Genomic DNA, 8,048 nt, shown 5'->3' on the forward strand with positions numbered 1-8,048 from the left:
ATTTTATACATGTTCGACATCACGTAAATCTTGTTCTTATTTCAGAAGAACCCTCTACCTGTGTACCAATCTGAGTACAAAATATTGATATCTGACGATAAATCATTGTCATTCTCTTTTGTTGATTGAAAATCGATCAGCCTAATAGGATTAGAGAAAATAATCAATATTCCAAGACCCTGTTTAGTCTAATAAACAGAACAAAAAAATAAAATTCTCTTATAGCCTTATAGAAATTTGGCATAGGCATTTATTTTCAGACTGTAGTGTTTGGGAATATTCGTATAATTTGAAGAGGCGTGTGGATGTACTGGAGCGATGAAGTAGCCAAAATAACTGGAGAGGACGAATCTTTGAAACAACAATTTATTGTAAAATCCAAATATCGAATTTATCAGAGAACCTTAGGTTTTTTAGCATCTATTATGCTTATCATAAAATATGTGAAAATAACAGTGACAGTATATACTACGTTCTCTATTAACGACATCGCGAAATGAAATATCAATTTTAAAGCTTGCTTCTTGTTAACTATAATTAAACACACGATATCCAGCAGACGATAAATCTTTGAACAACAACGTATCTTTTTTGTTTATTTTCTCAATAGTATCTAATACTTAGTTTATCTAGCGCAACCTTATTACAGATTGATCCACCATTCTATGTCTGCTTGTGATTGATTACTTTAAAAAACATTTTCTTTTGAACAGTTGAAGTACTATCTACATACATTTCTCCATTGCAGTTTTGTCCTCTTCAATGGGTAATTATTCATGACTAAACAGCATAAGGCTGAAAGCCTGCATTTAGTTCTAAGTGTTTCGGGTTTCCTAAGCTGTATAGAACGTCAATTATTAATGAGAGCTCAATTTGCGAGATAATTAGGTTTCAATGACACTCTCCAAGAGCCTCCCAAGTCTCTTGTTAAGCACTCAGTTAATTTGTTTAGAAAGGAATATCTTGTCAAGTGCTCTTGATAATATCAAACTATCAACTCAAATAAGTGAAATGTTACAGCAAAGTGATATTTTTCGAGCGATAAATTGAGACAGATACTGTTCTTTCAAGCTGAACTCAAAATCATATTATTGTTTAGCATGCTAGTGTCATATTGTATATTGTAAATGGTTTTATACCAAATAAGGAAAAGAATATACATTAGCATCACTCGCGCCATCGGGTGGTGTTAATCCTAATTTTGAGTCAATGTAAAGAAAATCATAGTAGATGCATGAAAACTCTAAAGATTAGCTTTCAATACATGTTTTGGCGAGATATATATATATATATCGATTTATTTTAGTTACAATGAAGTAAAAACTCTTTTCAAATAACTGTTTACTTCTAAAAACTCAAAATGTCAATAATATTATGCTACCCGCCTCAGTTGCCTTGTGATTGAATGTCATCTTCGAATGCGGGAGGTCATTGGTTCGATCCTCGGACAACGCAAAATATATAACCAGTAGCTCACTGGCTTGGCGCTAAACATCTATATTGTTGGAAAATGTCTTCTTTTCTCTCATACTCACATGGCGAGAGATTCCATCATAAATGAGGTGTCAATAGTGATAAAAATAAGTTGTAAAACTTGCTTCTCAATTTACCTTAAATAAATAAGCGTACAAAAATAAAAGCTATGTCAAATGACACGTTCACAATAGTAAAGTTATAATACGTGTCTTTACCGACGAAAATCTGAACATCTCGCTTTAAAATGCGTTTGACAATCGTCAATATTTAGTAATATTTGGCAATATACTTACATTCAGATATGTGCCAAAATGTTAAATTATAATCTTCTTGTGTATGATTTCAGAGAGACTCAGTTTGAAAATATATTTAGTTCCTACATCTTGAGAGCATATGCCTTAACTCCACATATGAAGACTTCGGCGTGCTGATATACTTAATTCAGAAAACTAAAGACGTTTAAATTAAACTATCATTTGTTGTATATAGCCTCTATCATACATCTAATAGCAGACAAAATTACAAAATCAGGGTCATATCAATTAATATAATATTTTACAAAGGTCTGTCAAAAAATAAACTCAGCAGCTGAGCTTGTCAGAACCGGTAGATTAAATAAGCTATGAAAATGGAATCCTTATGATGATATATTTTAAAGCCGCTAACTTCGTACTAATTCTATTGTGATCCTTTCCCAGTAAATGTATTACCTTCATTCAATGTTAATTTCAAGTTGGACTGATACGTTCATGTATTTCTACCCATACCTTCTCCCTGTCTTCGAACGTCATAAGAAGTCAATTTAAGTACATATAACCTCATCGCCACCTCTAAATCATTTAATGAGAATAGTAGGATATAATATTCCTATTAGAATTCATTCTCCCTTCTTATAAACTTGCAAAAACGTGATTACAGCAAACAATTTATTATTATTCTCATGATATATAAAAATATACGTCGCAAATGTGTTATATCAATGAGAAAGTAATTTTATTATGTTTTGAAAGCTACAGTCTATTAGGAGTTTCTTTTTACAGTATTAAAGCCTAAGCGTGGAATCTATAAAGTTCTCTTTGATTATAGTTCAAATTTGATTATATGGCAAATGGACTTGTCCTGTTAAAACAAATACATCGCGTGATATCAACACAAGGCGAACACGTACTGTTTCAAGATAGTGATGATGTCAAAAAGCAGCATTTAACAAGAACTTAGAACAATATTGTATAGTAATAATTTTTCTCGCTGTCAATTAGGTCAGGGGTGTTTGCCTCATCTTACGAAAACAGGAGGCCAACCTCAGTGTGTACAATGTCAAGCATCACTTACTATTTAACAAAGCTTTATTGACTTTGTGGACTTTGTATACAGCACTGTGTTCATTTTGAAGCCCAGTCTTCGAAACAGTTTTTGGACTTTTTCTTTACAGCACAGTGTTCATTTTTAAGCCCAATCTTCAAAATAGATTTTTGGACTTTGCTGTACAGTATCTTATTCGTTTTGAAGCCCAATCTTCGAAATAGTTTTTGAAATTTGCTAAACAGCACAGTGTTCATTTTGAAGCCCAATCTGCGAAATAGTTTTTATTCGGTCAACAATATATCATTTCTTTTTCTAAAAGCAAAGATCAGACACGCGTTTTCATAAAATCTTAACATTTAGTATTTTGTTTACCTTTATTGCTATATTGTTATGTTCACAGTTGACGTTAATACTATCTTTTACTGGATGAATTCTTGTGATTCCATTTTAATTTCCTATCTTATTTGAACTTTTTTGTATGATACGCGGTAAAATCGCCACATAAAAATCCTTTTGCAATATTAAAGAGAATTCCTATATTTTTTTTCCTTTCATAGAATTGTTTTAAATTCACATATATGATAGGAAAATTTGTGCTGAAAACAATGAACAAATAAAAGCAATAGGTCACCAGGCTTGTTTTGGTGAAAAAATGTTTTGAACACACCCACTGTTGCTGAAACTGCCAGCAAGTTTTCAACATTTTCATAATTTTCTGCATTTTTATAAATACCAACCAAAATATGCATCAAGACAGCACAATACGTTTTTTTTTTCTTTTTACAGATTTTATTATATACTTATTTGATATCATAGTCATATTTGCAATACTCTATCCTTACAATAATGGGTACAAATGAAACAAAATTGTTTCATATTTACTTTTGTGAACTTTTTTCAATAGAAATACCCATAGTGAAGAATATTTTTTTTTTTAATTTTTGAAAAAAAACAAAAACTCTTTCATAGATTTTCCTGTTTTTCTTGTGTATAGATAATTGTATTTCGCGCATAAAAATGGCTAAAAATGTATGGGTCACCTAGCTAAATTTTATGTTAAGACCGTTAGAATACAACACCTGTTCGGACGGAAAATGGCGCGAACCTGGCGAAATTGATTATATGTTTGTCTGTAAGAAGTTAACAAATGTTTTAAAAATTCTTAATTCTTTCTTTAATTGTATACTAAATAATCTGAAAGGTGATATTGTTTTGTCAGTACTAAGTCAATTATCTTACATTATATGAAGAACGCTGTCTTTGTACTAAAATGCGATGTGAAAACACAACCACAAAAATAGCAAGATACCTGTCAGGCATGATACTTGTCAATACAACATAAACCAGTATCAACATTTGATTACTGATACAACTTATCAAAAATGTTATTTCATTCAAGATTCCTCATATTTAAGATTGTCTGTAACATGTTTCAACAGGTGTTGACTTCAGAAAGATGCGCATAAAAACTATAGGAATTCCCTTTAAAGGAATGAAATATTTCATAATAGAATAAATAATTAAAATAAAATAAATAACTGAAAAACATTTATTTTGTACATCATTTTATTGTGTCACGACTGGTTCAGGAGTTCTGTACTCCTAACAAAGGTCTATATAATCAAAAACAATATATCTGAATATGAATCAGTTATGCATGCGCTATCACAAGAAATGGATATTGCTTGTTTAATTTTTTTTAGTGTGCAAAGTCCAATTTTCTTTGCTTACGAAGTATCGCAACAGTATTAATTGTGTTGTGCAAACATACAGCTGACCATTTGTTACGAAGTGTTTATTTATCTTCATATTTATCAGCAGTGGTTTCATAAAAATAACATACAGAATAATTATTATGTTTAAATGTCATTCATGTGGTTCGGATTACTGTTATGAGTACTCAAGTTGAGGTTTTATTAGATTTTATTCAAAATGTCTGTTAGCATTGGTTGAACATTTCGGTGTTTAACAAGTGTAATAGTCCAATCAATTCGTAACAGAAAATGTCAAAATACTTCAGAAAATGGGAAAAAGCACCAAACTTGGCACAGCTTTTTATTAAAGCATAGAAAACATTTTTTTCATGGGACCCAAAATGGTTCCAAACCTCAATATTTACCTTACAAGATTCTAATGAAAGGTCATTATATTTACATTCATCTAAATTCACTAAATATTAATGTATATGATCAATTTAATCCTAACTTTGCATCAGATGCAAAAATAACAATTCAAATGACGTTTATTTCTTTTTGTTTCCATGGTAACGGCTAAAATCTAGCCTTTAAAACTCAGTTTAATATTATCATTGTATTTTGTCATATTTTAACGGATGTTTTGTTTTACTATGTGTAATTTACATTATTTTACCTGCATTCTCTCAGCAGCAGGATACTGAAACATTGTTGTTATTCCCCCACCAGTGTTAAGGTGGAATGCGCCTAATTTGGAGTTATTGGGTTTCGTTTCGAAATTTTGATTAATATAAAATTCAGCATATTCCTCATAGACTGCTTATTTTACTTTTTTGATATTTCTGTAACTTTTTTCTCTGCAGAGCTTCAAAAACGACAATTGACGTCCATTTTTGACGAACCCCGATTTCACGTCCATCAGACGATTTTTGTAAATCGTTCTGTTCATTCTAAAGAGATCGATTTGCTTTCTACTCATCCCATTTTCATTGAAAAATGTCTTTAAAATGGTGTATAATTTATGGAGATCATTTTAACGTTAAAGCCGATATTTGCGTTAAAGTGACGTCAGATCGACAAATACGACGTTGAGTTTCGAAAAAAAAGTTTGCTTTAATCTTGTCTCATGTAAAACCCAAACGATAGAATTTGACAAAAAACTAACATATGATGAAAATTTTATTTTCTATGGATGAAAGAAATAAAATTATGGGGTCACCGAATTTATTTTCGCGTAAAATTACATTATGCTATCCCTACCCCCAAATCACAAGATAGCGCAATTGAGTATTTTTTCCAGTATCTCGTCTTTTCTTCCATAAATCTACTATTTTATTTTTGTTAGTACAATTAAATAATAATACTCTTTAAAACTCTGCTATCTTCGGCGAAATCGTTTCAGAGTAGAACTCAGATTTTAATGTTTAGAATATATTGCGGCAAAATCGAAACCGCATTACCGTTGTCCTGAATTACATTACTTTACCACAATCCCAGATAATAAAAAATGCGTAATTCAGTGGATTTTTTGATGTTTTGGGATAAAGACAAACACATTTTGAGTTCTTTACAACTGTGCAATGATTTCATTCAACATTAAAATTGAAATGATTTATTTCGCAAGTTAATGGTAATACAAGAACAGTCCTGTATCGATGAACATTTACAAAAAATAAATAAGAAAACGACAGAATATAATTAAAACCTTTTATTTGAATTATCTCAACCTTTTAATTTTAACAATTACCTGTACAGAATTCCATCACAGGCCGCTATTTCCGAGACGTATTATCTGAGCGTAAACCTGGATACATAAAGAAATGAAATTTTCTGCATGTAATAGCATAGAGACAAACAAATAGAATACAACTTTAGAAAATTTAAAAAGCCCTATTAAAGGTAACTTACATCACCATGTTTGAATAAACTTTATTAACTTATTGAACTTTACTACAAACTTTACGTTTGGGAAATATTCCGATTGTTTGGAGAGTAGTCGAACACCCCGATTTCGAATAAAGTGCATCCTCTATGAATACCCGCGGGGAAACAAAGTATATTTGTTATACGGAGGTTGTTGCTCTGAAAAGGTTAATTTATTCAGTAACTTGGCTGGAACAGAAACACCATCCTTTGCAAAGAGGTTTTAGCTCTCCAGATATGTGTGTAAGGAAGGTTATCCTTGTATTCATAGACACGTAATAGAAACATATTCCATAATATTATGTAATTCTTTTTCCTAATAGTAGAAACCTATCAAACACCAAAAATATGAGTAAACATTCTGCTAAAACTGTTAAATATTCCACGAAATAAAAAAAATGTTTGTTTCGGGTTTAGCGCTGTTTTCTATGTTACGGCGGGAAGCTAACCTAGCCAGTGTTCCTGGATTCTGTATTCTGAACAAGTAACTTCCAACTTCATCACATAAATCAGAGTTGGAGGACGAATGATTTCGGACACGTAGCTCTTACCAAGCCGTCATGCCCTACCCGGGGATCGAACTCACGATTCATAGGTCTGCGTTCCTTCTATTCAGTTCAACGGGTGGGGTAAAAGACAGAAAGAAAATAGCGATTGTAACTGAGACTCTTTGTAATTCAACAGTGGCTGATTGTTAAACATGTGTAATTCTATGTTGTCATTATCTACATGTGCGACTCAAGAATCGTAACTTTGTACGGAGGACTGGAGGCTCAAACTTGCAACCCCTGCTTTCGTATTTACGAGATATATTAGGATTTATACGGGCACGTGTATACATTTGTATGTGTAAGGTTCACTTTACTTTCATTTTAATAAGCATCTTAGGTGGCAAAATTCAGAATGTAACAATTTTCAACAGTCATCGAAAGTTAATAAGGATACGCTAACGCGTATATGTAACCTAGGGATAGTATCTCTTACATCATGATTACGGAAATTAAAGAAGTTATGATTTATTTCAAATAGCGCCTCTGGTATAAAATATCAAAAGAATGAAAAATAAACTTTGACTTTTAAAACCGAATTCTGCCGTCAATATATATGAACATTTGCGTAGAGCAGGTAATTTACCGTGGCAACTAATCTTATGGTCATCTTATGGGATGTGCGTGCGTGCGTGCATGCGTGTGTGCTTAGGGAGTGTTAGGAATAATAAAAAGAAAAACAAGATTCAAACAACATTTACTCCCGTGGCGGGGCGGCTAAGTCAATGGTCATACGTCTGAAATAACAAACTTTAAAATATTTGAACTTGTATAATATTGAACTATGATATTTTACAATTATGTTTCAAGTGTGAAAACTCCGAACTATATACTAGTATACATAGTATACAATTGCATATGCATATTATTTTTCATTTTACATTTTAAAAAGCACATTTGGTACAACTACACTATATTGTTGGTTTATGAGTATAAAATCTCTAAAATCTACGAAAATTCCAGATCTTAAATGCATTTCATTTAAATAGTTCAAACCGGCCATATCTTCATATGTTGAATATATCCAGACACCCTGGTGGGTAAAATACTTTTTCATTTTTACGTATGTATAAAACCTGCTATATTCAAGAAGAAACACTTC

This window comes from Mercenaria mercenaria, chromosome 14 (genome assembly GCF_021730395.1).
Source record: "Mercenaria mercenaria strain notata chromosome 14, MADL_Memer_1, whole genome shotgun sequence".
Lineage (NCBI taxonomy): Eukaryota > Metazoa > Mollusca > Bivalvia > Venerida > Veneridae > Mercenaria > Mercenaria mercenaria.